Below are 15,000 nucleotides of genomic sequence, written 5' to 3' on the forward strand. Positions count from 1 at the left end.
GGGGAGAGAGAGAGAGGGGGGAGAGAGAGAGGTGTTGGTGGGAGAGAGGTGGGAGAAAGAGAGGACAGAGAGAGGAGAGAGAGAGGGGGGAGAGAGAGAGGAGAGAGAGAGGAGAGAGAGAGGGGGGGGAGAGAGAGAAAGGTTAGTGGGAGAGAGGTGGGAGAAAGAGAGGAGAGAGAGGGGAGAGAGAGAGGTGTTGGTGGGAGAGAGGTGGGAGAAAGAGAGGAGAGAGAGAGAGGAGAGAATGGCGAGAGAGAGGAGGTGGAAGTGAGAGAGAGAGAGATTGGTGAGAGAGAGAGAGGGGGGTGGAAGAGGGAGCGAGAGAGAGAGGTTGATGGGAGATAGAGAGCTAGAAGAGAGAGGGGGAGAGAGAGATTGTGGGAGAGAGAAGTGGAGAGAGAGATCGGAAAAAGAAGGGGGGGGAGGGGAGAAAGAGAGAGACTGGATATGGGTGAGGGAGAGAGAAGAGGAGAGAGAGAGGGAGTGAGATGGAGACACACACACACACACACACACACACACACACACACACACACACGCGGAACCACGAAGACAAAGAGATGCGCTGCGCTGGAATGCTATCTCCCTCCTCCTCAACCCCCCCCCTCCTCCCATGTCCACCCTCACCCTCACCCTCACCCTCACCACCAAACCTTGGACACTGTTCCCACCCACCCACCCACCCACACATCTCTCCACCCACACCGAAAAGGACACACACACAGACATGAAAGCAAGGAAATAAGGGGCAGGAGGGGTGGGGGGTGGGGGTGGGGGCTGGGTGTGAGAGAGACATTTCGATTCCTTCCGTCTGTGTGTGTGTGTGTGTGCGTGGTGTGTGCGTGCGTGTGTGTGGTGTGTGTGTGTGTGTGTGTGTGTGTGTGTGTGTGTGTGTGTGTGTGTGTCCATCTCTCTCTCTCTCTCTCTCTCTCTCTCTCTCTCTCTCTCTCTCTCTCACTCGCTAGCTCTCGCTCGCTAGCTCTCTCTCTCTCTCTCTTCAGTGTGTCATTTATTCGTTCATGGCCACCTTTTTTTCTTTTCTTTTCTTTTCTTTTTTTCTTTTTTTGCGGTCTAGAGCCGTGAGGGAGGCTATAACTACGAAGGTGAAGATGGAGCTCTCACAATGCGAGTCGTTCGATAAATCATCGTGGGGATGTGTTAATGCTCCTACTTTGCAGACGGCTCGAGTCGTCGTCATCGTTGGCGGCAGCAACGGCAGCAACAGCAGCAGCAGCAGCAGCAGCAGCAGTGACAATAGCAAGGCAGGGAAAGCGGCTTCTACTACTACTACTACTACTACTACGACTAGCTTTAGCTGCACAGTCAGTTCTGTATCATTGCAACAAGCCTGGACACGTCATGTTATGTTGAAAGTCAGGTATGTGAGTGCGGGAATGAGGGAGTGAGGAAGCGAGCTGGCTTCCAGATGCGTTCTGTTCTGTTCTGCTCGAAGCGAGAGGAGTGGAAAAGGTTAGTGTCGTGATGGAGATAATGAATATAGTGTGGCTGAAAAGGTGTGATGGGTGGGTGGGTGGGTGGGTGGGTGGGTGGTGGCTGGGTGTATTTCTAATGCTTCTGCTACGATATGGACGAGAGAGGCTTGCTTGGGTTGGGAAAAAATTTGATTTGTGAGTGTGTGTTTGTGTGTGTGTGTGTCTGTGTGTGTGTGTGTGTGTGTGTGTGTGTGTGTGTGTGTGTGTGTGTGTGTGTGTGTGTGGTCGGGGTGAGAGGGTTGGAGGTGGAGGGTGTGTGTGTGTGCGTGTGTGTGTGTGTGTGTGTGTGTGTGTGTGTGTGTGTGTGTTTGTGTGTTTGTGTGTGTGTGTGTGTGTGTTACTCTGTGTGTGTGTTTGTATGGTCGGGGTGGGGGGAGGGGAGTGGAGCTGGATGGTGTGTGTGCGTGCGTGTGTGTGTGTTTGTGTGTGTATGTGTTGTTGTTGTTGTTGTTTTATCTCTGTGTGTCTGTATCTGTGTGTTTGTCATTTTTATGTGTTAGAAATTAACATAACCATGTGTGTAATGCTGACGTGTGTGTGTGTGTGTGTGTGTGTGTGTCTGTTTGTCTGTGTGTCTGTGTGTCTGTGTGTTTGTCGTTTTATGTGTTTGGAATTAATATATGTGTGTTATGCTGACGTGTGTGTGTGTGTGTGTGTGTGTGTGTGTGTGTGTGAGTGTGTGCGTGCATGCGTGCGCATTTGTATGTATATGTGTGTATGTATGTGTATTTACGTGTGTGTGTGTGTGTGTGTGTGTGTGTGTGTGTGTGTGTGTGTGTGTGTGTGTGTGTACTTTGTCAGACGGTATGTTTGTCCGTCTGTCTATACGTCTCAATGTGCACCATCTTTATGTGTTATGAATTACTGAGTGTGTGTTGCTGTGCTGACATGTGTATTCGTGAGGGTGCTGGGGAAGGGCGGGGGTGGGGGTGGGATATAGGTGTTGTAGGGGTGCACGTGCATGTTTGTGGATGCGTGTCTTGGTCTGTGTGTGTGTGTGTGTGTGTGTGTGTGTGTGTGTGTGTGTGTGTGTGTGTGTGTGTGTGTGTGTGCGGTTTTTTATGCGTTATTTGTTGATAAGAAAGAGGGAGAGGGAGAGAGAGGAAGGGAGAGGGAGAGAGAGGGAGACACACACACACACACACTGAGGGAGAGAGGGAGAGGGAGAGAGAAGAAAGAGAGAGACACACACAGAGGGAGAGAGGGAGAGAGAGAGGGAGAGAAAGAGAGGGTGGAGAGGGAGAGATAGGGAGAGAGAGGGAGACACACACACACACACACACACACACACACACACACACACACACACACACACAGAGAGAGAGAGAGAAGAGAGGGAGAGAGACACACACAGAGGGAGAGAGAGGGAGAGAGAGGGAGAGAGAGGGACAGATAGACATGATAGACATATACACGCAAAGGGAGAGAGGGACACACACACACACACACACACACACACACACAGAGAGAGAGAGAGAGAGAGAGAGAGAGAGAGAGAGAGAGAGAGAGAGAGAGACTCTATAGAGATGTAGGTGTCTGTGGCATCGTTCATCAAACCTGAAGGCATTGCGTGACGCACAGAACGTGTCAGTTCCTGTAAAACCTGTCCTCCATCGCTTCTGCTGGCCAGCTAGACCACAACCATAAACATATGGTGCAGGCGATATCATTTGACAAGGAGTTTTGTCTCACACAGCCCTGGCTACAACAATCTGTCTGTCTGTCTGTCTGTGTATGTCTCTTTGTCTCTCTGTCCGTCTATTTATTATCTGTCCCTCGTGTGTGTGTGTGTGTGTGTGTGTGTGTGTGTGTGTGTGTGTGTGTCTTTATCCTTTTCGATTTATATGTCTTTCTGTCTGTCTGTCTGTGTATGTCTCTTTGTCTGTCTGTCCGTCTATTTATTATCTGTCCCTCGTGTGTGTGCGTGCGTGTGTGTGTGTGTGTGTGTGTGTGTGTGTGTGTGTGTGTGTGTGTGTGTGTGTGTGTGTGTGTGTGTGTGTGTGTGTGTGTGTGTGTGTGTGTGTGCGTGAGTGCGTGCGTGCGTGCCTGTGTGTGTGTGTGTGTGTGCGTGCGTGCCTGTGTGTGTGTGTGTGTGTGTGTGTGTGTGTGTGTGTGTGTGTGTGTGTGTTTATCCTTTTCGATTTATATGTCTTTCTGTCTGTCTGTCTGTCTGTCTATCTATGTCTCTACACAAAGTCAACCAAGCCAGTCTATATCATTCGCCGTGCTATCGTCTGAATCATGACTGGTCGTAAGAGATGATGTACAGGCTGCAAAAAAAACAACAAAAACCGCAAGAAAAAATACAAGAGCAACAAAAAAAAAAAAAAAAAAAAAAAAAAAAAACAATGCCAACGAAGACGACAGTGACACTACTATTACTAGTCTGCTGCTACCACCACTACCACTACTACTGCTGCTGCTGCTACAACAACTACTACAAGTAGTGCTGCTGCTACTACTACCACCACTACCGCTAGTGCTACTGCTACTGCTGTTGCTGTTACTTCTACTATAAAAACTAAGAAGAAGAAGAAGACCTAGCTATTGCGGATAACAAAACACAATACGAAGCCCCGTGCGGCGAGCGCATCTAAAATTAATTGGAGCTCAGTGGGTTGCCCCTTTCAAAATGATAACATGATTAACACGCCGACTGGGGGAGGTGTGGTGTTTTTTAGGAATCAAGTGGGAAGGAGGATTGGCTCCACACACACACACACACACATACACACACACACATGGGCGCACATACGCGCGCGCGCACACACACACACACACGCACGCACGCGCGCACGCACGCACGCACACACACACACACACACACACACACACACACACACACACACACACACACACACACACACACACACACACACACACACACACACACACACACACACACACACACACACACACACAACGACACAACAGATTGGAGAAGAACACACCATGCATAACATCATCAGCTGGAACCTGACAGGATAGGGTTTTAACTTTAATACAGCTGGACAGGACATGATTTTTATGATCGGACAGGACAGAACGGAACAGCTTGGCACAGGAGATAACACGCTCAAGCGGGATATGACAGGGTATGCTATGATAGAACATAACAGAATAAGACATGACAGGACATAAGTGTGATAGAACATAACAGAATATGTCAGGACAGGACGTAAGTATGATAGAACATAACAGAATAAAACAGGACAGGACGTAAGTATGATAGAACATAACAGAATAAAACAGGACAGGACGTAAGTATGATAGAACATAACAGAATAAAACAGGACAGGACGTAAGTGTGATAGAACATAACAGAATAAAACAGGACAGGACGTAAGTATGATAGAACATAACAGAATATGACAGGACAGGACACAAGTGTGATAGAACATAACAGAATATGTCATGACAGGACATAAGTGTGATAGAACATAACAGAATGTGACAGGACAGGACGTAAGTATGATAGAACATAACAGAATAAGACATGACAGGACACAAGTGTGATAGAACATAACAGAATATGTCATGACAGGACATAAGTGTGATAGAACATAACAGAATATGACAGGACAGGACGTAAGTGTGATAGAACATAACAGAATATGACAGGACAGGACACAAGTGTGATAGAACATAACAGAATATGTCATGACAGGACATAAGTGTGATAGAACATAACAGAATATGACAGGACAGGACGTAAGTGTGATAGAACATAACAGAATGTGACAGGACAGGACGTAAGTGTGATAGAACATAACAGAATAAGACAGGACAGGACGTAAGTATGATAGAACATAACAGAATATGACATGACAGGACGTAAGTATGATAGAACATAACAGAATATGACAGGACAGGACGTAAGTGTGATAGAACATAACAGAATGTGACAGGACAGGACGTAAGTATGACAGAACATAACAGAATAAGACATGACAGGACATAAGTGTGATAGAACATAACAGAATGTGACAGGACAGGACGTAAGTATGATAGAACATAACAGAATGTGACAGGACAGGACGTAAGTGTGATAGAACATAACAGAATGTGACAGGACAGGACGTAAGTATGACAGAACATAACAGAATAAGACATGACAGGACGTAAGTGTGATAGAACATAACAGAATAAGACATGACAGGACGTAAGTGTGACAGAACATAACAGAATGTGACAGGACAGGACGTAAGTATGATAGAACATAACAGAATGTGACAGGACAGGACGTAAGTATGACAGAACATAACAGAATGTGACAGGACAGGACGTAAGTATGACAGAACATAACAGAATGTGACAGGACAGGACGTAAGTATGACAGAACATAACAGAATAAGACTTGAATCAGCAGGGGTATGCCACACCATGGTTTCTGGGAACTATATGCTAGAGATTTCATTCTATCACTGTCTCTGTCTCCCTCTGTCGTTCACTACCCCCCCCCCCCCCCCCTCTCTCTGTCTGTCTGTCCCTGTCTCTCTCTCTCTCTCTCTCTCTGTCTCTTCCTGCCTCTCTCTCTATCTCTCTCTCTCTATCTCTCTCTCTCTGTCTCTTCCTGCCTCTCTCTCTCTCTCTCTCTCTCTCTCTCTCTATCTATCTATCTATCTATCTATATCTCTCTCAGCTTATAAAATGTTATATTCTTTAGATAATAATGGCAAAAAGACGTGGGAAACGAGTGTTCGGCAGTGTCTGAATTCTGATGGTTTTGTAGGACAATCAGGGGGGTTGAAGATATTGCATGTTTTTTTAAAGTGCTTTAAACAACGAATTATTGATTGCAGGTGGCAAGACTGGCATGACCATATGCAAAAGAGTGATAGATTTGCACAGTTTAAACTTTTCAAGACATTGCATGTCACTGAACCATACACTGGGTTGGTATTGAACAGATTTATAAAATGCGCATTGACAAAAGATAGATTTGGTGTTTCTGATATTGCTACTCATTGTTTTAGATACGGAAATTTAAGGGAATCTGTTTACTTGTCGTTTATGTAATCTGGGTAAGGAAGACGAGCTACATTTTGTGTTATGCTGCCCTGCCTTGAGTGACCTCAGACAAAAACTAATCCAACCAAAGTATTATAAAGACCCATCTAACTTTAGATTTAATTTGCTCATGTCGTCAAGACATGAGTCTACTCTGTGTAACTTGGCCATTTATATATATGAGGCATTGAAGAGATTGAGAATTGTTACGTCGTGAGTTTCAGTTTCAGTTTCAGTAGCTCAAGGAGGCGTCACTGCGTTCGGACAAAACCATATACGCTACACCACATCTGCCAAGCCAAGCAGATGCCTGACCAGCAGCGTAACCCAACGCGCTTAGTCAGGCCTTGAAAAAAAAAAAAAAAAAAAAAACAACAACGGGGGAATTGCGTCGTGAATGTTGATGAACATCTGTGCTAGCTATTTTTGGTTGGTTTGTGTTGTAGATTCATAGTGTGTCATGGTAAATCTTATTTATCCGTCTTTAGTGTTACCCCCTTCAGTAAGGGGCTTTGGCCTTTATCTGAATAAAAAAAATCGTTATCTCTCTATCGATCGCTCACTCTCTTTCACCCTCCCTTTCTTTCTCCCACCCTCTCTTCCAAACCAACCCTATCTTCAGCCATGGAAGTCTGGTCGGAGCTGTCCGATCCAACGTTCCAGCCACAATACTGACGCTTTGGAGTTGTAAATTCCGGAATGTCTGCAGCAGAGTAGATCTTCGCGCAACATAACGTCATGATAGTGTTCTCTGTGTGTCCATCTTTGTCTCTCTGTATCTATTCTCGTCTTTCTGTCTATCTTTGGTTCTCTGTGAGGTAGAGTTGAGTTTAACGACCTATCGGCTTCACGCCCTTAAGGTCAAGAAACCTTTGTGAGGGTGTTTTGTGTCAAGAAACCTTTGTGAGGGTGTTTTGTGTTGTTTTTGTAGGGGTTTTCTTCCCCCACCCACCCCACCCCCCCTCTCTCTCTCCCTCCCCCCTGCCCACCCTCTCTTTCCAAACCAACCCGATATTATTCAGCCATGGGCATTAGAGCTAAGCTGTCCAATCCAATATTGCAGCCACGCTGCTGTAGTTCGGAGTTATAAATTCCGGAATGGCTGCAGCAGAGTAGATCTTGGCACGACATAACGTCATGATTGTGCCCTCTGTACGACTCTTATCCTTCCCCTGCTCTCTCTCTCTCTCTCTCTCTCTCTCTCTCTCTCTCTCTCTCTCTCCCTCTCTCTCTCTCTCTCTCTCTCTCTCTCTCTCTCTCTCTCTCTCCCTCTCTGTGTCTCTCTCCCTCTCTCTCTATGTCTCTCTCTCTCCCTCTCTCTCTCTCTCTCCCTCTCTGTGTCTCTCTCCCCCTCTCTCTATGTCTCTCTCTCTCCCTCTCTCTCTCTCTCTCCCTCTCTGTGTCTCTCTCCCTCTCTCTCTATGTCTCTCTCTCTCCCTCTCTCACTCCTCCTCTGTGTGTGTGTGTGTGTCTCTCTCTCCCCTCTCTCTCTCTCTCTCTCTCTCTCTCTCTCTCTCTCTCTCTCTCTCTCTCTCTCTCTCTCTCTCTCTCTCTCTCTTTATAAACTCTACGTCACTGAACCTGTGTGTATTAATACATCTGTCCGTCTCTGTCTCTCTCTATCGATCTGTCTGTCTATATGTCTCTCTGTCTCTCTATTTGTTTCTCTCTCTCCCCCCCCTCTCTCTCTCTCTCTCGCTCGCCCGCTCGCTCTCTCTCTCTCTCTCTCTCTCTCTCTCTCTCTCGTTTAGTTAACAAACAGAATGTTGATCTGTCGTTGTTTATGATTGTTTGTTGACTGCCGTGTTTTGCTGTTTTTGTTTTTTGTGATTTGATTGCTATTCATGGTTACCCCTCCCCCTCGCCCCCTACCCCCCAGCCCATTTGCATACTAGCCAGATATAGATTATTGTCAAAAAGAATTTTCATTGTTATTGTCATTATTTCATCATCACACACACACACACACACACACACACACACACACACACACACACACACACACACACACACACACACACACACACACACACACACACACACACACACACACACACACACACACGTGTGTCTGTTTGAAGATTTTCATGTGGGAATTGTTTTGTATGATTTTTGTTTTTCTTGATGTTTCCGTAATTGTAGTCTTTGATTCATCCATTTATGTATCTATTATTATGTATTTCATTTGTTCTATGTCATTTATTTATTCTCACTTATTTCATTTATTATATTGTGCGTATGACCGTGCATGTGTGTGTGAGGGCATGGTGTAAAGAAGATTCCAGCTTATCCATTCTACCCTCAATAAAACATTTGTCATTCTCTCTCTGTGTCTCTCTGTGTCTCTCTGTCTCTGTCTCTGTCTCTCTCTCTCTCTCTCTCTCTCTCTCTCTCTCTCTCTCTCTCCAACCCACCTTACAACTCCCCTTTCTACCCTTTTGCCCGATTCGATTCGATATTCCGCCATGGACAGAGTGAGAGGGGTCAGGCTTCAAACTGACAGTACCGTACCAGCAACGTCGCTTTTTGTGTTGCCAGTGTAAAAGCCTTAAAACGCCCCCTTTCTGAGTTTCACCCCCAGGGCCATTCTGGACAAATTTCGAATGACCCCGTGGGGCATTTGTGGGCAGTCAAGATGGATACTTTCCCCCGTCCACCACTCCTTAGAAGGAAATGAAGCCTGTGTGTGTTTCACTGTGTATGTGTTGGAGCCTGTGTGTGTTTCACTGTGTATGTGTTGGAGCCTGTGTGTGTTTCACTGTGTATGTGTTGGAGCCTGTGTGTGTTTCACTGTGTATGTGTTGGAGCCTGTGTGTGTTTCACTGTGTGTTTCACTGTGTATGTGTTGGAGCCTGTGTGTGTGTCACTGTGTATGTGTTGGAGCCTGTGTGTGTTTCACTGTGTATGTGTTGGAGCCTGTGTGTGTTCCACTGTGTATGTGTTGGAGTCTGTGTGTGTTTCACTGTGTGTTTCACTGTGTATGTGTTGGAGCCTGTGTGTGTGTCACTGTGTGTGTGTTGGAGCCTGTGTGTGTTCCACTGTGTATGTGTTGGAGCCTGTGTGTGTTTCACTGTGTATGTGTTGGAGCCTGTGTGTGTTCCACTGTGTATGTGTTGGAGCCTGTGTGTGTTTCACTGTGTATGTGTTGGAGCCTGTGTGTGTTTCACTGTGTATGTGTTGGAGCCTGTGTGTGTTTCACTGTGTATGTGTTGGAGCCTGTGTGTGTTTCACTGTGTATGTGTTGGAGCCTGTGTGTGTTTCACTGTGTATGTGTTGGAGCCTGTGTGTGTTTCACTGTGTGTTTCACTGTGTATGTGTTGGAGCCTGTGTGTGTTTCACTGTGTATGTGTTGGAGCCTGTGTGTGTTTCACTGTGTATGTGTTGGAGCCTGTGTGTGTTTCACTGTGTATGTGTTGGAGCCTGTGTGTGTTTCACTGTGTATGTGTTGGAGCCTGTGTGTGTTTCACTGTGTATGTGTTGGAGCCTGTGTGTGTTTCACTGTGTGTTTCACTGTGTATGTGTTGGAGCCTGTGTGTGTTTCACTGTGTATGTGTTGGAGCCTGTGTGTGTTTCACTGTGTATGTGTTGGAGCCTCTGTGTGTTTCACTGTGTATGTGTTGGAGCCTGTGTGTGTTTCACTGTGTATATGTTGGAGCCTGTGTGTGTTTCACTGTGTATGTGTTGGAGCCTGTGTGTGTTTCACTGTGTATGTGTTGGAGCCTGTGTGTGTTTCACTGTGTATGTGTTGGAGCCTGTGTGTGTTTCACTGTGTATGTGTTGGAGCCTGTGTGTGTTTCACTGTGTATATGTTGGAGCCTGTGTGGGTGTCACTGTATCATCCAGTATGTGTGTCACTATGTATGTGTCAGCTCGTTTGTGTGTCACTATGTATGTGTCAGCTCGTTTGTGTGTCACTATGTATGTGTGTATGTCACTGTATCCATATGTAAACGCTTCTGTATTGCGTGTAGTTGAGTTTCACTGAGCCCTGTGTTGGTGTAAATTGTCAACGTGTGTGTACAAGCGTGTCCGTGTTTGTCACACAGTTGCTGTGTTTAAAATATCAGTTTCTTGTCTTACGAATTCTCTTTTTTTTCTTTTTTCTTTTTTTCTTTTTCTTTTTTTATTGTTTGGTATGTTTGTCGGAAATCGCCGGCTAACCCGAAATACTGGTGTTATGATCTTCACCATGAAAGAAAGGCAATGTTCATGAAGAGAGCAGTCTTTGACGTGAGACCTCCTGGCGACTTCATGGTCAAGTTGTTCGGAGTTTGGGTCTTGGTTCGGTGAAGGTTTCGTTATTGGAGGGGGTGAGCTCTGTCCGGGTGGAAGGTCCCTGCCTGGCGTTCCGAGGTGACGTATTCAAGACAAAGTTCATTCTGTCTCAAGGCAAGTTACCCTTCACATGATAGGGACCCGCGGGCACAGCTGAAGGAAAAGTTAACTTGGTATTAAAGACATGCGCGGTGCACTCAAACAGTAAATCCATCGTCTGTGGTTAAAGATCCTGGTGATTCCCTTCTGTCTATGGTCTTCTCACCCCACTACAGTTCACAGCATTGTCGAGAGAGTCAGTAAAACGCAAAGCACGCCTGTTTTCCCTCAACAAAAACAACGCCACAAAAGGATCCGCCATATTTACCTCTGGGCAGTCACCCTTGGCAGATAGTAAGGGAAACTTTGCCTACGGGTTTGTAGACCCGCGGGTAGGCTCTTGTGTTCCTGAATACCGGATATTGCTTACCCTCGAGTAGTTTGCCTTGCCTCCGGCAGATTACCCGCAGGTACACATTTACCCGCAGGCGCGATGGTCTCTTGAATACGGCCCCTGGCTGTGTGAAGGAAGATGAAGTCCTGGCTGTTCTTCTGCCTTTCCGAGATTGGCTGCTTAGATTAATGAGTAAATGCAGATGTAAGCAAAATATATCTCCCCAATATATCTCCCCACTAATGCGGGTAGTACATCATGGACATGAATAAAATGCGACCAATGCACACGCATAATCACCCATCAAAGGGGAAAGGGGGGAATCGTATATAAAACTTTAGAATTTATCTTGAAGTGAAGCGGCCGAAACACACAACTCGCGGTCTGTGTGGGCGACTGATAGGGGATGATGAATACCAATGAGGGACTAAAAGAAGAAAATCCATTGCCTTTATTGTACAGTGATGATGACTTATTTCCAGTCTTCCATGCAGCAGTGTGGGCGATCACAGTGCGTGACCCGGGCATTAACTCACGAGCACTAAACACATACACACGCGCGCGCGCGCACGCACACACACACACACACACACACACACACACAGTATTCATTCTCATTCTCATGGAAATCTGCCTCCATTGCGACAGATCGCAACTGCAACAAAACACACACACGGTGACAGATGGACAGGAAGATCTGTCTTTCACAGCAGCGGCGGTGGTGACGTACATGAATGCTAACCAGCATTGTCTTGCATCAGAATTATTTGCACAGCTGCAAAATACGCACAGAGACACATGCACGCGCACGCGTGCATACACATGCACACATGCACAGATAGATAGATATGTAGATAGATAACACAGAGACAAAGAGACAGGAGAACACTGAACACTGACATAGATAGATAGATAGATAGATAGAGACAAAGAGAAAAGAGAACAATGAACACTGAACTAAAAATTTAGTGACTGAGTTTTAATAGTTTCATAATTTGTTGGCAGTATTTTTGATTGTGTACTATTTACGATTATGTGCTATGACTTATGCGTGTGCGTGCGCGTGTGCTTGTGTGTATTGTGTGGGGGCGGGGGGGTGTTTGGGTGGGGGGTCATTTTTATTATGTTTGTTATCTTGTGTTCAATTTTTCCTTTTCGATGTTTACATATGTGTTCTATTTGTAAACGCTTAAGGCTTATTTTTTAAGATTAGGCGTAAATGCTCATAATAACAACAATAATAATGACACTGAAATGTTTTGGTGTTTTTTTTTAATGAATTAGTCATTGGCCCATGTCAGTAGGGGTGGTTACAAGTCAACACAGAGTTACAGCACAAACATTTTGCTATTAGCAACGTACTTTCAAAGCCTTGTCAAAGGGGTGGGGGGGGGGGGGGGATGTACTGTTGAAAGAGACAGGAGAGAGTGACAAACAGACAGAGAGAGACAGAGACAGAGAGTCCAAGTGACAAAGAGGGGGAGCGGGTTGGAGAGTTTTCATTTCCATACGATGTGCCAGGCGTCAGACGGCTTTTGTCACTAAGACCCGCCGAAGCCAAATAATGACCCCCCCCCCCCTCAACTCCCCCTCTACCCCCACCCATCCACACCCCTCCACGCTCACCCTCCCCACCCCCTCCCACCACCCTCCTTCCACACACGTCTTCTTCCTGCATCCACACGCATCCAGACCACACAGCGCAGTGAACCGCACCACATCAAGCAAGGCAGACGAAAGGGAAAGAAGAAGAAGAAGAGGAGGAAGAGGAAAGGGAGAAGAAGGAAGACGATGACAAGGGAAAGTCGGAGGGGGAGGGGGGGGTTGAGGTGGACGCGAAAGAAAAGATTCTGGGGTGGAGGAGAAGGAGGAGAAGCTAACGACGACCGAAGAAGACGACGAGGAGGAGGAGGAGAAGGGGGAGGAGAAGCAGAAGAAGAAGAAGTTCGAGGAGAAGGAGGAGGAGGACATGATGATGATGATGATGATGACGATAATGACGATGATGATGATGATGATGACAGGGGAGAAAGAAGAGGAGGTGGAGAACAACAACTACATCAACAACAAGAAAAAGCCCACCAACCCTCACACACACTCCCTCCCAACCCCCCAACCCCCACACCCCACCCCCACCCCTCTCTCCAAAAAAAATCTGCTTCTCCTGAAGGAAGCAGACCAGAAGAAATAAATCGATCACGTTTCTTCGCTTCTGAAGCTGGTGGGGGTTGGAGGGTGGGGGGGGGGGGGGGGGGAGAGTAGAGGAAAGGGAAGCTACCACTTCCACCCGCACCAGTCATCTCCCCTGCTCCATTTCACTCCTCCTCCCCCCTACCCCCCCTCCCCCCCCCCCCCCAACATCTCCCACCCCCCGCCCCCTTACATCCTGTGTCCTTTCTTTCCATCCCAAGCTTTCCCCGTCCTCTTTTTCTGTGTGTTCTTCCTTACTGCACAATGCCTACCCTTTTTCCCATGTGTGCGTGTGTTGGGGGGGGGGGGCGTGTGTGTGTGTGTGGGGGGGGTCTGTCTCTGTGTGTTGCGTGCACATACATTTGTCTTTCTCTGTCACTGTCTGTCTGTCTGTCTCTGTCTCTGTCTGTCTGTCTGTCTCTGTCTCTCTCTCTCTCTCTCTCCCCCCCCTCTCTCCCTCCGTCTGTCCGTTAGTCTCTGTCTCTCATTCTCTCTTTCTTTCTGCTAACCCTCTCTCTCTCTCTCTCTCTCTCTCTCTCTCTCTCTCTCCTCATCCTCTCTATCTGTATATCTGTCTGTCTGTCTGGCTGGCTGGCTCGCTCTCGCTATCGCGCTCCCTCTCTCTCTCTCTCTCTCTCTGTTTCAGGAATGTATCGATCAGTGTATCCCTAAAACACGTTTCCCCTCTCCCTCCCCTCCCCCCCCCCCCCCCATTCTCCTACCCCCCACCCCCACCCCCCACTCCCCAGTCTGTCGGAAGAAAAGTGGCGTTTCTTCTCCTTTTTCTTCATCCCGTCGCCTCCCTTTGTTAGTGGCTTCTCTGATCTTGTCTGCTTCCCTTCTTTCTGTTTGTCTTTCTTTTCTGTTCTTTTTTCTTTTCTTTCATTCTTTTCTTTTTTCTTGCATTATTTCTCGTTCACTTTTTTGTTCCCTTCTTTTTTTTTCCCCCTGATTGTACTTCCTTGCTTTTCTTTCTCTTTTTTTTTTTCTTCTTGTATGTGTGTGTGTGTGTGTGTGTGTGTGTGTGTGTGTGTGTGAGTGTGTGTGTTTGTGTGTGTGTGTGTGTGTGTGTGTGCTCTTTTTTTCTTCTTTATTTTTCTTTCATAAATGCTCTTTTTCTTTTTCTTTTTTGTTTTTTTTTTGTTTTGTTTTTTTGGCTGTTTGTCTGCCTGTATTTCCTTCTTGCTTTTTTCATTCATTATTTCTCTTTGCTGCTTTTTGTCGTTCTTTCCTTTCTTTCTCTCGCATTATTTCTCTTTGTTTTCCTTCTTTTTTATGTTCGTTATTTCTGTCTTTTTTTCTGTCTCTCTCTTTTTTTTCTTCTTTTTTTTTTTAGGGGGTGGGGGGTGTCTTTCATTCTTTTTGTTTTCTTTCTCTCTTCTTTCTTTCTGTCATTATTTCGCATTCTTTCGTTATTCCTCTTTTTTTGTTTTCTGTTTGCCTTCTTTCTTTTCTTTTTTTTCTATTTTTCCTTCCTCTCATTCTTTCTTTCTTTAATATCTCTTACTGTCTTTCTTTTTCTTTCTTTCTGTCAGTGTGTGAAGGAGGAGGGTAGCAGAAGATAAGTCTAGACGCTCAGCTGCCAATGCAGAGTTCGTG

The 15,000-nt window shown here is 46.2% G+C and overlaps 1 protein-coding gene across 3 annotated transcripts in view; it reads left to right on the forward strand.

Moving 5' to 3' along the window:
• Positions 1-15,000, forward strand: part of LOC143298791 (uncharacterized) — a 69,091-nt gene that overhangs the window by 1,985 nt on the left and 52,106 nt on the right. Inside the window, exon 1 of one of the 3 annotated variants that reach the window (XM_076611753.1) lies at positions 1,285-1,470. The exons of 1 other annotated variant lie outside the window; for it this stretch is intronic. The gene's annotated coding sequence lies outside the window, so the exon portion shown is untranslated. Of the gene's footprint in view, positions 1-1,284; positions 1,471-15,000 lie in introns of those variants that run through there. One more of the 3 variants, XM_076611755.1, reaches the window with a different exon arrangement.

The sequence above is a fragment of the Babylonia areolata genome, chromosome 24, assembly GCF_041734735.1.
Source record: "Babylonia areolata isolate BAREFJ2019XMU chromosome 24, ASM4173473v1, whole genome shotgun sequence".
In the NCBI taxonomy this organism is placed as follows: domain Eukaryota; kingdom Metazoa; phylum Mollusca; class Gastropoda; order Neogastropoda; family Buccinidae; genus Babylonia; species Babylonia areolata.